The sequence below is a fragment of the Rhynchophorus ferrugineus genome, unplaced genomic scaffold, assembly GCF_030347505.1.
Source record: "Rhynchophorus ferrugineus isolate W39M unplaced genomic scaffold, kcgeb_rfMv2 rfM3, whole genome shotgun sequence".
NCBI classification, from domain to species: domain Eukaryota; kingdom Metazoa; phylum Arthropoda; class Insecta; order Coleoptera; family Curculionidae; genus Rhynchophorus; species Rhynchophorus ferrugineus.
Genome location: NW_027472582.1, coordinates 34,037,188 through 34,053,918, shown reverse-complemented (window position 1 = coordinate 34,053,918; position 16,731 = coordinate 34,037,188).

Here is a 16,731-nt window from a genome sequence, read left to right as displayed (position 1 = left end):
GAAATTATTCTAGCTAAAAGGCAATCAAAATACCTTGAAATCAATACGTTAATGACTAAGATATGTTTTAATGTTTTTCTTTAGTTGTCTTACGTACTATCGGCGAATTGACACCTGCTAGCTTAGGCGACACTAAATCTGGTTAAAATATCATAATTTGACCAAATATTTCGGTAATTACTTTATATTATATTGTATTTGTAACAAATTTCACTGCTCATAAGTATGCAGTATTCTACTGTCACTAACCTCCGAACTACACAAGTTACTTTTCACCAAAATACCTGCGTAATATTATTTTATTTTGTTACTGAAAACGTGCATTTGCGGCTTTAGTTTTCTTGTTCCAACATAAGAAAATAGCCTCTGATTCAATATTTGATGGTATATTGAGAAATACATACTGATATTTAATCCTACTGATTAATCCCGTACGCGCCTTGCTTGTGTATTAATGCAAGTACAACAGAACAGTGGTAATAAATTAATTAGCAAACTAACATTGTGCTAAGTATATCTAATGTAATATATAATTAATAAAAAACATATGGAACGTGGCATCGACGATTCAAATTTAGTGATTTCAACACTCAAAACAAAGAATGGTTTGGTAAGTCAAAAACGTTTTAAGCTGCTGAATTACAAGAGCTATTATATGAAGATCAAAGACAAATTCAAAAACAATTTGAGAGTTGAGATTGATCCAAAAGATGAGATTCCACATGAATTGAATGACGGGAAATCATAAAATTGCAAAATCATCAATGATATGTTACTTCAAAGGTATGAAAGAAAACAATTTCTACATCGAATAGTGACAGGTGATGAGAAATTGATATATTTCAAAATCCCAAGCCAAACAAATCATGCAATCTGACCTGACGAAGCCGGCTCATCGACTGTAATGCCAAATCGCTTTGGCCGAAAGATACTTGAACCAATTTGATGTCGTATACGTATTTCAGCTATTGAAACCCCGACAAACAGTTAATACCGATGGCTACTAACAACAAATAATCAATTTGAACTGTGTATTGATTGAATACAATGCTTCACGAAACTTCATCAATGCGCAACACATGATAAGGTGATTTGGCAGCTTTGTTTACATAAAGCAGAAACTGTTCTTTTGGAAGGGCATCCATAAATTACCTGAGAGATAAACCAAATTTATAGAACCAAATGGGCAATACTGTGAATAAATAAATTTTAACTATCTATCTATTTTAATCAATGTGTGTTTTTTAAAGGAAACCGGGATATTTATGTGATACTTATTAAGAATAATACTTTTTGTAAGTAATCAGACAAATTGTAGGGACCAGATATACCACATACATGATGTTTGTGGCATTGTTAATTATTTTGTTTTAATAACATTTAAAAGAACATACATAAAAATCAGCAAATAGAATTTCAATAGTACCGGTAAATTGGCCACCGCCCCCAACCGACGGACTTGTAAGTTACGCCGTTTGCATGCCACCTTTATTGTTCTTAGAAATAAAATTGTTTAAGTAAAAAATATATGTGAGGGGAGTAAAAATTAATATTACCGAGTCGGACCTGTATAACTAACATACAATGTTTAATTATATGTGTAATCATATTTGTAAAATTCAAATACAAAGATACCCTACTATATAATTATTATAAACTGCGAACTGAACTTATATAAAGTTATTTATAGTGTAGCAATCGAGTTTAATGTCCAGACAAGTAAACTAACCTTCGATGAAACATTTTTGATCCTGTTGCCCTATTAAATTAGTGATTTTTATCTTAATTGTATTAAGAATGCCACACAAAAATTTCGAGACGCGCGACAAGCTCACATTATACATTATATACATTGCTCGGAGCTTAACCATTATTGATTTGATAAAAATATTATAGAATTTAATTCCAAAGTTTATTCATTTAATATGAAATGATTATAAATTGTTATTTTCCAAATAATGTTGTAATGAAAAAATTTTGTATATTGATTATTAGCATAAATATTATAATTTACATATTATTTATTTATTTTTTTACTAATTTTAATAAACTAGCCATTTTGGTAGAGGTTTTATCAGTTTCAGTAAGATAATATAATAATAAAATTTTATAATAATAAAAGATAAAAATATTTTACTATATCGGGTATACAAAAAGTATATTGTTTTCTAACGGCAACTTTACATAGTGGATACGTGCGTGTTAAACCCATCATCTCATCATATCTCAATCTAGTAAAAATAGATCCATTATATTTCTTATACATTGTATCTCGCGTTGTATAAGATCAGTTTTGGCGAGAGGGTTTAGACTAGCATACTGACAGTTCCTATCACAGAATAGACAGACCTTTTTGTATAAACCAGGTTAACCAGCCAGTACTTTTGATGATGTTGCTTTAGGTTTAACAAATTTGAAGTTTTGCGGGTGACAGAGACCCAGGAGTACGACTGGAATTGTCATATTTCAGTTACATACCGCGAATGGTGAGAAAGTAAGGCTTTAATCGACGGATTTGCATATTGTAAGATGCCAAGGAAAACCTCACATAATCGTGAATATTCTGATCATATTCTCCCAAATATGAGTGAATCAGTGATACTCGGTCACCCAGCTACAGACTTAGAATGCGATATCCCCTGTATAAAGTTGTAACCAAGTTTTGTTCGCCCTTACCTCCTGAGGGCTCACAAAGCGGGTTTATTTTTCTACAGGGGCAAATTAAAAAATATAATTAAAAATATTACTTATATTATAGGGGGAAATTAAAAAATAAAATTTTTACAAAATATTTTATTTAAATACTAGTTAACATTTCTATAAAACGTTTCCGAAGTACATCAAAAAACAATATCTAATCTGACAACCAGTAATTTATTTTTTAATTGTACGTTATTATTGCCTTAAATATTATAAAATAAAAACTATAAATTAAAGAAAAATTATCTGTGCAAAATGTACTTTAAAATACAATATTTGAATTTACTGAATATAGTAAATACATGTTATAATTTTAATTACGAAACTTCCTTTCCTTCTTTATTTATTCTTATAGCTACTAATTGCACACTATCCATATTATACGAGCATGCAAAATTTTTCAGTTTTTCCCTTCATTCATTTTCATTTACTCATTTTTTTCATCCACCAGAACAAGCAACAGTTAATTATTATTTTACTTATTACATCGCTTTTGTTCGGTATGTTATACACAATTAATAATTTTTAAAGTCGCCAATTGCTGACAATACCTGTATGAGAACTTTTTTTTACAAATTTTCGTTACTGAATGAGAAGTTACATAGTTTGCAATAAATAAAAAAAGTCTAGAAATGGCTTCCCATACAAATTAATTAAAATAGTTTCCTGGTACCGTGAAATAACATTTAGATAATATAATGCAGATTCATAAAAATATATATAACAATTCTTGCTTGCAAAATTACCTGTATATGTAATATTGCTTAATATTTTTGGTGTTATACTCGCTGGTTCGGCGTACAGCGGAGCTTTTCAATTTACATCCTTTGAAAAAAATATGATATTTGTACCTACCTCTAAATAGTCCACAAAGACAGGAATCGTGCTTTATCAAGAAACCTCTACGCCATACATATTGATAACGACTCACCAGAATCTACAACTACTTAGTTTTAAGGTTCTTATTTATCCACCTTATACTTAGGACCTGAAGGCAAGTGGTTTCTCTTGGGATCTATTTTGTTGGCTCAAGTGAGGTTTGTAAAAATCAGCTATCCCAGTATTTTGATAATAAGAATTAGAGATTATATGAAAAAAACGTAATGGAAATACCAACTTTTAACCAACATCCAACAAAAAAATGGCGCATATTAGTATCATAAATCTCAATAGGAAATGAGGTGCTTTACTATTGAACTCTAGCATCAGTGTAACATTTGAATATGCAACATTGAAATGATTGAATAATAGTGAAAACACAGCCAAAATAAAAGAAAACCTTAAATCACCTCTGAAAATGTACTTAACATTGAAGAGTGTGCTTTCTAAAGAGGTTCTGAGAGAAATAAGAGTTTTCAAGATCTACCTACGATCGATCTTGTCGACGCAACCCTCTCAAAACCCTTTCACCAACACACAAAAGAATCATGAGTCTAGTCAAAATATATAATGCCTCCTTTAAGCTATTTAACATTTCCTAAGGCAATGGAAAATTACCCAAGTTGTAATAATAACATAAATAAAAAACCATTCTAAACAGAATGAAGGAGCGCCTAAACAACATAATCACCAGTCACCAATTAGGATTAAGAGAGGATCATGGAACAATCGAGCAAGTACATCGCACTGTAGACATCATCAGTAGATGCCTTTAAAATAGACTTCTACTTGCTACTGCTTGCCACTTTTCTGGACATATGTCAAGCCCTTGACAATGTCTATCATGAAGAACTGGTTATAAAGCAAAAAAGGACGCTTCCACATGTATATTACCATATACTCTAATCCCACCTCAATCGAAGACGCTTTATGGAAAGGCGCTTTATTTTTTAAGTGTAATAATGAATATTCTGCTTTACATGAAATACGGTCCGGTGTCCCACAGGCAGCGTACTGGGACCACTATTTATTTGATTTACACGCTGAGCAAACTGTCGTCCTCGCAGTGCATTCTGAACCAAAAACTGTTTCGTTCCAACTCCAATGTCATAAAACCAATAAATTTTTTAATCGATGGAGAACAAAGGCAAGCCAAATCTTACTTACACTATGAGAAGTATAACCTGCTCGTCTGTAAAATTATATAACCAAAACATTCCACAAAAGAAACACGCAGAATTCTTAGACTGCAGGTTAACTTTGCAGAAGCACATCTCGACCACACAGCAACTGGCGTATTGTGAATTGAATAACAGGTCGTCACTCCCATTTAAACAATGAGAGCAAAATAGAAATCCATCGTTAAACCAATCTGGACATACGAAATTCAACTATGGAACACAGCAAATTTGAAATATTTTAAATATTCCGGAGCAAAGTTTGAGCATGAGCAACAGGTGAATGTCGTTATATGCAAATAGAAATAATACACTATATAGTATCAGAGGAGACTTGTGCAGCATACAAACGAGCTGACATTGGCGCTGAGTTAAATAGGAGGACAACAGCACGTGATGCTCAAGAGATGGGACAGTCTCAGAACAGATTCATGCGCCTACAGCTTGAAGCTTCCTCATTAAAATAATACAACAAAAAAATAGTTTAGAATTTAGACAACACATTGGTTCATTGTTCTAAAATAGATTGCCATGGCGTAGAACAGAGAATGGAAAAAAAATGAGTCTACTCTGCTTAGCTTTTTATCTAAAGTGATGTATTGACAAATTGGGATGTAAAATAATGTTTTCCGACGAAATACATTTTGATCTTGTATATATGCCATATGTTTCATCACATACACTTTAGAACTGTCGGATTTGCAGACCCTTAATAGGAGAACTAATACGACAACAGCGTTACGGTAGGTGTGTTACACATAAATGTCAAACAAATGATTGTGCCTTTGAGGCAATAAAGATTCTTATCAAATTTGGTTTCTACAGAATAATATAAAGTGTCAGAAGATCTATCAAACAGTCGATTATTTACATATTAAGTTTCGTAACGATGTTATCAATCGCTCTAAATATGGCTATAGGTCAATTCATACTATTGCGCTACTTTTGTTGTATATTTTTATTTTTATTAATTCAAAACCATTATTAGTCCAATGATCAATAAGCAACTCTTACACTTAAACAAAAAGCAAAAAAAGCGATTATTGAATCCAATTTCTGGAATGGCATCTTTCTTTTCAAAGCCGAAAATTCCTAAATTGACTCAAACCAATGTCATCGAAACATCGCTTTTAATCCGGAGAATTGTCAGAAGTTCAGTACGGCTAAACCAGAAGAATTAATTTTTAAACCGATATGTGGTTATCCAATGCTATTCTTATAATTAATACTATATTAATACACTTGGCAACACATTCAGCTTTTTTAACAATTTTATATCACCAGTAGTAAATTTAAGTTGGGTTTCTGCTCATTTGCAAATCCACACCAATCAAATACTAAAAGGTGTTCGCCAAATGCACCAGCAACAATCTCTCAGCAACAGCTTCGTCAAAATTCACCATCTTCGATGTTCCATTAATCCATTCATCTTTAAAACCAAGACACTTGGAAAATAAATAAATTCGAGTCCACCCTAAATAGCTATCTCATCTAGCTCCAGCCGATTCCCCGTGTTCCCTAAAGGTTATATGCTATAAGTACTATCTTTCAAACTCGATGTTATATCAGCGGTTTCCAAAAGGTAATCTGGAAAATGTATTTTAGTACGGCAATCCCAGAGGCAATTCCACATAACCCAGTAAAGTTTAAGATGGGACTCCCTTGCTGAGTATGCATAAATAATTTCCCCACCATACATCAAAAAGAATAATTTTCTTACAAACGAAAATTGAAGAAGATATGAAATATCACTTGTATCTCTAAAACAATATCTACTTCATACTTCTTATGGTGATTTTGGTGAATGTGATAATTTTTAGGCAGTGTTACCAATGTTACCTATCATATAACGTTAGTTATGTGATATGTTAGAGCTTAGCCCTTATTTGAGAAATTTTATAAGATATTTATTGTCGATATAATGATTAAAAATATTAGTGTTTATTTATATTTAGTAGTCTGAACAAATTGAACGACATATTATACCAAACCAAAGCAAGCGAAACCACCATACATCAAAAAGAAGTTTTCAAATTTATAATGTAAATCAAAACCTTATACATCACAATTCATTGATTTATTCATATTTTAATTATTTTAATTATAATTATAATAATATATATTATATAATTATAAAAATATTTGAATATTTAAAATAAACTCGGCTTCACATATCTCCCCATAAATAATAAATCTTTTGAGGTAGATAATAGAAATGCTAACAATAAGAGTACCAAATTAAAAAAGCAGGTTCGTAAAAAGAAACGAAACAATAAAATATTTATTCTTCAAGGTACTTTTAAAAACCACTATATTGAGAAATAGTAGTAGCTTACAAAATGTCTATAACATTCGCTATAAACATAATTATATACCTAAATTAAACTAAAACCGTCATTGTCGATACCATAAAGTAATGATATATGGTACAATATTACACGCGTAATAATTTTCTGTTAATAGCTAGTTTTATTGACATCCAGCGTCGATTGTTGTAGATTAAAGTCTAATTCCGTGAATCAGAAATCGAAGTTCCCATTGATAATATTCCAAAGAATTGTGTCATCTAGTCCAATGTCTCAAACCAGGCAAATAATATTTATGTTCATATTTCAAAATTGTTTGTTTTTAGTTTTCTTGCAAATCGGCAGATGTACAATTAAAGTTCATATTTATGATTGTTATTTCTCTTTTTACAATATGTTTGACACAAAACATATTTAACATAAATCATAATATTTAATTAATAATAAATAATTAATTTTGATAGCTAATAAAACCTTTATATTTTAGTTAATATAGATATCAGAATAAAAAAAATTATACAAAATTTTAAAATAAAAATCAGTATTCGTCGTCCGGGAAATGTACCTTATATTTTTAAGAACAGCTAAGTACCGAAAAGTACAGCCGAAATCCCGGACATAACGTTTTAAACTAAATAATAATAATTTAAATTTAATATTACCCAAAGAATCAATGAACTCCAAACAAAATTACATGATATTTGAAATTATATTTCATAATGATAACAAATAATATATATATATATATATATATATATATATATATATATATATATATATATATATATATATATAATATAATATCATATATAAATAAGAATACATTAAGAATACGATACGAGCATTTTAATGCAAAAGTATGATTGCGTGTGTTACTCACTATAGCTGGTATTTTTTACAATAATATTACAACATTCAGATTACTAAATATAAATAAATACCAATATTTTTAATTATTCCATCGAATATATACTACCAATAAATATCTTATAAAATTACTGAAACAAGAGCTAAGCTGTAACACACTATATAACTAAGGTGATATGATAGGTAACAATGGCAACACTGCCTAAAAATTATCACAATCACCAAATTCACCATAAGAAGTACGAAGTAGATATTGTTTTAGAGACACAAGTGATATTTTATATTTTCTTAAATTTCCGTTTGTAAGAAAATTGTTCTTTTTAATGTCTGTGAGAAAGTAGTTTTTTCATATTGGCAAGCCGCTTAATTATAAATATAAAATTATACTAGCTGTTTGAATTGCTATAATGGCTAAAGTTAAAATTTGACTTAAAGAGTTAGCATTTGTACAATAAAAAAATCATATCAAAAAGATAAGAAAAGAACTCAAATTAAAATAAAAAAATGTAATGGTCATTTGAAAGAAAACCTAAATTATCCGTACATAATAATTTGTTGTTTTATAAACAAATGACAAAACCTATAAGGAATTTATTTATGGCGATGTTATGCGGGATCTAATATTAATATAAGTATTTTAGAATAAAGTCTTGAGTATCGTGGATGCCCCCAGATACTACAGAAACAAGATTCGCAACATGACCTGAGGAAAGACTCCTCTACACCATCTTAACACCGAAGTGCTGCTCTTGGATAAAGCTAAACTAGGACGGAGACTCAAAAGAACCAAGCAGTGTGATCTTATTTATTTGTGTGGTGAAGTGTACTAAACTGTGATAACACTGAAAAGTACTACTAACTTTTATTTTATTTTATTAGAGGCTAAGTAAGGGCCAATAGGTCTTCCTAGATAAATACCTAGTTTTAACAGCTACCTAATAATAATACACTAATTAAAAAATGTGGTGAAACAAGAATTTCCTCACAGAAAAGCAGTGCACACGTCTAGTGAAGACTATCTATTGTTACTATTTTAGTATAAACGTAGAAGACAACATGGATGCATATATATGCAACTCTTCAACTATATTACGAGTATTAGATTAAGACAATCAAGTGTATAGATTAACCAACTTGTAGTTGAGTAATTATATAAACATACTAAAAAAAGCAAACGAGTATATAGTAACTTATACAGTATTTTATCGATATACTTTTATTGACAAAATTAAAAATGTAAATTATTATTTTGTATAAAGAAATTCTAGTACCATCGGATTTAACTGTTGGACTAACGTATTTAACCGTTGATTACACTAATACTTCTCCAATAGATATCGCTAATCAAAAGACATACAAGCACCTAATAGTAGACAAATATTATCTTAGATATTTTTAGAAGTAAGTTAATGGTTTAGTCGTGGGTACTAGATTTTCTATACAATTACTATTTAGAATAAAATATCATTTATTTACGATTTATTATTATATAATTTTAATAAGGGAAAATACTAGACACAAAATGACGGATAAAACCGTATAAGTCTCTTTTTAATATGTGTATTATTATGCTATATATTACTAATGATGAAAATTATAATCATATTGCATGAAATGTAATACGAATTATGTCTATAATACCTCATTATGTGTCTCTGATAAGCTATCAATAAAGCGTGTACAATGTCTTTAATTAAATATGGTTTGTTTATAAATGAAACCGACAAAATACTTCAGATATGCCAAATTAGCATCTAATAGATAATTTTATATTAAATTGCGTTACTGTTGATAAATCCGTACAAATTCAGACATATGGAGACATTGCCCAGATAAACAAACTCATGTAGATTCCACAAATTATTTATTCCCCGTAATCGGTCGTATAAAAAGAATATATATTGATAATGTATCCTATATAACATTAATTCTAAAGCAAACAATATTTGCATTTCTTCAATTATGCACTCAAATAATTAGTATTGTAATTAATTCCCAACCTTTTTTGATAAGAAAAACATTTTTAATAAAACTAAAAAACAATAAAAATAGTGAAAATATTGCCGCCAGCTGCTACTCTTCTGGAAAAGAATCTCCTTTTTACCAACTAGAGTCTATCTGGACTGGACCTACTGCTTAACATGGGATCCTAACCACAGTCCTCGACATCTACTGACCGGGAAGTGATCAATTATAATAGCGATAAGCTATTCCATACCGTTGCATTCCCGTTATTTAAGGAATTAATTTCCTTCGTGCCCCAGCAGGATTCAAACTAGCGACCCATCCGTACCATCGCCTTGACCACTGCACCAAACAAGTCTTAGTCTTCAATTTTTAATTCAGTAGATGCTTCCAGGGCGTAATTGGAGTAGATACCGTCCATCTGTTATGCCTTTATTTGGTTTTAAATGTTCCCGGTAAAAGTACACCTTAATCCAAACAAAACAAAATAAAAATACAACAAATAAATTGGATTTGATTTGTATATGTAACTGATATTTGTTTAATCCATGATTAAATATGATTATTCATCAAACATGATGATTCATTACAAGAATAAATTATTTTTATTATTGAAGCGGTTTAAGGAATGAATTAATTTCCTTCTTCCTTTAATTCTAACGCTTTTAGATATTTACTTACTGGTAAATAATTCTTGAGAGTTTTATCATGATTATTCACTAATTAATTCCTTGTCTTCCTTATCACTAAATTTTGTTAACTATCTAAGTTATACCTTGTTTTTCAAAATTGTCATTCATAAAGCGTACGAAATTACTATCGATACCCAGCTAAAAGAAGAGTTAGAGTGCGCATCCCATATACTTACCCCCTTCCAAAATACGATACGACACATTTAATATACAAACTATAAAACAGTGTTTACAGTATTCTTAACCACATTTCCATAGTATAACTTCTATGAAATAGTTTCCCAAGTTTTGAGGTCTCCAAATTCCAACAGTCTACGGATAGGCTATTACAATCTGCATATGTGACCGGATATACGGCTATATGGATTGCCAGCTTGGACAGGCTTATTCACAGGAACTCCAGTTGGATTTTGGTGATCTTAAGCCCTGAAATATTTGTGAGTGAATCTTCAAAATATAGGTGTTTTTTAAAGCTATATTATCTAATTCTAATAGTCCATGGGGACTTGAAGCACCTTCAATCTACCTTTTATGGCCTTATAGCCGCCACTAAATTGTCAAGAAATGGACTGAATAATAGCGGATCGTTTGCTAATGAAAAGTCAACCGTCAACAAACAAGAAGTGTTCTTAAAAAGTAAATTAATTCCAGTTAATTAATATATACAAAAGAAAACAACCTTATGATCTCTCCAGAATCCTACCGATTGCACCATTTATCAAACATTTAGGGATTAGAAAAAATAACCTGCAAAGTAAATTTTAATTTTTCTTTGACCGCTACTGAACCAACTGAAGAAACTATATTGTCGGATCAATCCTATTCTATTATCATCAAATCATCATGTATTTAATATAAAATAAGTATAAATTAGCTACTTTTTAATAGAACAAAATGTACTAAATCATAAGCTTAAAACAGTTTTTTTATTGTAAATGCATAGCTAGAAGCAACGACGTAATATCTACGCCACCAGGCTCGGTAAGACAGGATGTCTTGTGGGATGGTATCAAACCATTTGTGGTGACCGTGGTTAGGAGCCCACGTCAAGCAATAAACCTATGACACCCAAAAAGTTGGCACAAATCCACTAAATTATTAAAGTAATTAATTATGTCATACTTAAATTATTAAAAACATACGATACTTTACAATTAAACAATTAAATAAAAAAATAAATTGAGTTTGCCAATTTAAAAATCACTTAAATCATATTGACTGTGTTGAGAGAAATTAATTCATGGACTTTAAGAACATGCTTCATAAAACTAAAAAACAAAAATAGTTAATGTGCAAAATACAATTTTGAGCGTTCTACGATTATCATATGTGTATATGTCAATGTGTTATGTCATACACATCAAATTTAACAGTTAGGTTAGCTTGTTTAAAAATTGACTTCCAATGTTACCAATTCAACAAATAATATTAATACTTTCATCAATATTTAGCAGGATTATGAATCTGTGAACTATTATGAACTGCTACAACCAAATTAAACCATAACTAACAGAACTGATACTCTTGAACAGTATATTCAAGGAAAATAGACGAAGGATATGACAAAGTCATTTTTCGGCACGAATTTCATCTATAGCCTATTGATTACATAAGAGTCCTTCCTTTTTTGCCTGATAAATGAGAACAAATAATTTGAAAGATTAATTCTTGATTTTAATAGAACTGTTTTTTACAATTTGCATATTAATTCCAATACCTAATAAGGTCTATGAATAAATATAGTATAATTGTTTTTTTCACGCTATTTTCCTATCATTACTAATTATACTGTTGGAATTTAATTTTAAAATAAAATATTTTTAGACATTCGACCACACACTAAAATAAATGATTAATGGATTTTACGTCAACCACATAATTCAGCGCGTTACTTCCGAAAAAGTGTTGTTCAATGAACTAAAACTGAGGAAATAAAAATTACATGGCAGTTTATCTGTTACGAGTGCGAAACGGATCGCCAACGCATACAGCACAACCGCACCGACAAAACGTATTGCTCGGTCTGTAGCGGAAATCCAATCAATTATCGGTTCTAAAGAAGCCGAAAGAAATACGCCGCATAAAAATGTGACATATAGTGCCGATTAAGAGAGCATCGTTCCAGTGAACACTAATCCATTATCAGGGGGGTCAATACCCAAATGATTTATCTGAAAACTTGAGATGATTGTTCTATTTCTTAAACCTTTCTAAATAGTTTAATCAGATAAAAATAAGTTTTTCTGGTAGGGAATTTATAACTATTTATTTTCAGTGTAATTTATAAGTGATACAGACTGGATGGAGGTTCCGTCAATGATGATTGTTGTTCGCATACAAATGTAACTTCGCTACTACGGTCCTGATTGGCCAAGGTCTGATTGGTAGTATCTTAGATGGCACCATCAAAACTCCTTAACATGATCGTACAAAAGGTTAAATACTTATATCCATTTATGACACTAATGAATTCTGCCTATAATTACTAACAAATCTCGGATATCACGAAGTGTCTGGAAAGCTTATCTTCTATAGCTTGTCATTCCCCTCAATGACTCAATTGGTGTTTTTTATATTAACATTTTATAATATTGAACACATAGGAATATCGTGGAATGGAGAAAGATGCATTATATTTACGAATAAAGCATATTGTGTATTATATATAAAATATACATTAATTAATTAGAGACTCTTTTTGTTTTTTGTATTTTTTAAATATTACCATATGGACCAAGGTTCTTTTTAGTAGCAGTAATGGTAGCAGGTTTTATGGAGTAATTTTTGTATCGATATTCTATGGATGTTACCTTCACATATTGAATTTTTAATGATCGTTTCTTCATCTTACCACCTCCAAAATATTTCGTTTTGATTTTCAACTGTTTATATATGATTATTTAGATTCTGATTATATTTTTCTAATTGGCTTTTTGTGTTGAGTGATTGCCTTTGATAAAATTCGTTAATGAGAAGTATATTCTCCAATACATGGGAACCTACATGGATCATCCTTCCATGCAAGTGGAATGATAGTCAATAGGGGTGTTTTATCGTACTTGCTTTTTTGAACAGCTCATTCATCATTTTTTTTTTGTTGTTTTTGTTTGTCTTTTCTAACGAAAAAAGGAATTCCATGGTATTCTACGTAATTCTATGGTATAGGAATATTATATCTATGAATTTTTGATAGGAGAAATTCAGAACTGCTCCTATTTTAAATAAATGAGCTGCGATGCAGATGAAGCTCGATGAAGAAACCAAACGTGTCATGCCAATCTGCAATTCTGGCTATTATGGATTCAAGTATACCTAACTCTTTAAAAATGGAAAAGTTTATATTGTTAATCGGATTTTTTTTCAATTTTTCATGGAATATATTATATATATTTCCTGAAATTCACATGCAAGGTCAAAATTACGGGAGGTTCATAATTATGTAATTCTAACGTTCTGCAGCGCTTATATCTGGAAACTCTAAATTACTTGTTCGGAGTCTAGTTCTGTTCATGTTATTTTTTAAATTCTTATAAGCAATTGTTATCATACGCTATGCATTTTTGATACGCCTCCTCCAAACGTTTAAAATCATAATATGATAATCGCAATGAGGGTATATACAAAGTTGCTTCCCATACATAATGCTTCTAGAGCTTGTTTTGGTTGTATCAGCAAATGGTATTGATATCGCTTCAGGTTCAGGAAAATTGAGGTTTGTGAGCGACAGAGACCCTGGGATACGCTATACCCAGACTGGAATTGCTGTATTTGGTTTAACTACCGAGGTTGATGGATGGGTAGGGAATTAGTCAGCTTATTTTCGTGTTGTAAAGTGCCAAAGGAGAACCTTACGCTGAGTATGTTCGTGAAGCTCTTCACTTCTTCATTCCTCATAAATCATGGGGCATTGACTGAGGGGAAAGATACTTTTTCAATTTGGAGGCGGTATGCACGGAACTCCTTTCGACAATGGAACAGAATAGTTTGTGTTTTTCTCGGGTTAATCTGCAGTCACGAAAATTTGTACCACGCAATCGCTTTGTTGGACTGTAACCGGTGGTGAAGAAAGTTATGTCATCTGCATAAAATGCTGTGTTTGATTGCTTGGGAAATCAGCCATATCCAAATTGAACAGGACTGGGGTTAATGGAGCACCTTGCGTGATTCTTAGAGTGATATGTTGCCAAGAAGAGACTGCATCGCCGATCTTTATTTGTAAGGTTCTATGCTCCAAGTATGAGTTGATTAAGGAAATGCTTCCAAAGCTTGATTTTCGAAGTAAGGCATCTGAAATATCTGTGTGTTTCTGCATAATCATGCAGATGAATTTCCGAAAATTATCATTAAGTTTCTGAACAGTATAATTTAATTTAATCATATTTAATGGATTAAAAATTTCCTTTTAAGTTTATAAGTATTTTACTTCTATTTTACCTTTTATCTTAGATTACGTAAGGTATTACACTAGCCAACAGGGTGAGGTTGGAAAGTATATGCATATAATCCCAGTTTATCGCTATCTTATATGCTCACTCTCCATTTTCTTAACTAATCAGCGAGTTCTGGTATTATGGATATTTTTCGCAATATGAAGTTTCTCTTTGATGTGTTGATCCAGTTTATATCAACCAATGCTTTATGAAAAGTCGCATTAATGTTAAAAAAGTTCTGTACCCATAATTCTGACTGAATTGAGACAAATAGCAAATAACACACTCAAATAATAGTCGTCGTTGAAAGTCATATTAAAAAAAAATTGGTCACAATATATATATATATATATATATATATATATATATATATATATATATATATATATATATATGTATATATATGTATATATATATATATATATATATATATATATATATATATATATATATGTATATATATATATATAAATATATATATATATATATATGTATGTATATATATATATATATATATATATATATACATATATATTAATATAACGTATTTATACATTTGCTATAAAATTATTGTCAGAGCCATCTTAGGTAAACGTTTTACTTAATTACAAAAAAATATTTCAAAAATTTGTACCAAACATTTCTCATTCATTCAATAAAATTAAAAATATAATGAAAGATTTTTTCATATATTGAAAAACAATAGAAAACAATAAAATAATATAAATTAAAAATAACGTTTCAATGTCAAAGAGATAATTAAAGTCTATATATTTAGAAAATTATAAACCCGTTAATATAGTATAATCCAATAAAATATCTAAAATTAAATCCAAAACTAATCGTTAATAGTCGAACTAAAATTTCCTTGAACATTATGACATAAGTATAGTAGTTGGAATTACGCTTATTATATCATAAAATAATCCACCTGTTTTGAAACATTTATAGGGGCAAAGTTTATATGGATTACTTTAACACCGGTTCACGTATTAATAACCGAATAATACTAAATTACATATAACCCTTATTTTATAACTTATATATTTGGAAATCGTTTATCTAGCGTAATTAGTAGTGGTATTCAAATATAAAAAAGAAAACAAACAATTTTTAAAGAAATGTATCTTATTACTTTTGCTTCTACTTACTGATCAATAACGAGGCATCCACAGATCAGCACATATCAAGCTATAATTCTTAAGAATACAAAATATAAACTCATTTAAACCATACGAAACAAAATACATTTATTAAATCTATGCTGTGTATAATTCTATAAGATAAGAAATGTGTAAAGTTTTGAATCAAAGACTTTTAGTCTGTTTTAAAACTATATCCTATTTTATAGTTTGAAATATATTATTTACTAGCTGACCCGGCAGACTTCGTACTGCCTCAACCTAATAATCCGTAATTAACAAAAAAATGCTCGGTATGAATGAATTTTTGTGATGATGATGTTTCATACTTAAAAAATAGAGTTTTCCTGAAATACTGGCTATTTATAAGGTTTCACTTAGATATTTACAGACACATACAGTTATGATACAGTTTATTAATCAATTTAAAGCTTTCTGATAAACCATATTTTTTGTTTTGTTTTGTGGTGCATAAATAAACCAAGATGACGGTTTTCCGAGGCGCGAACACGCAACGTATAATTGTCCATGCGCGAAACAGGGAAACTTCAAGTTGGTTCCGCAAACTTCCA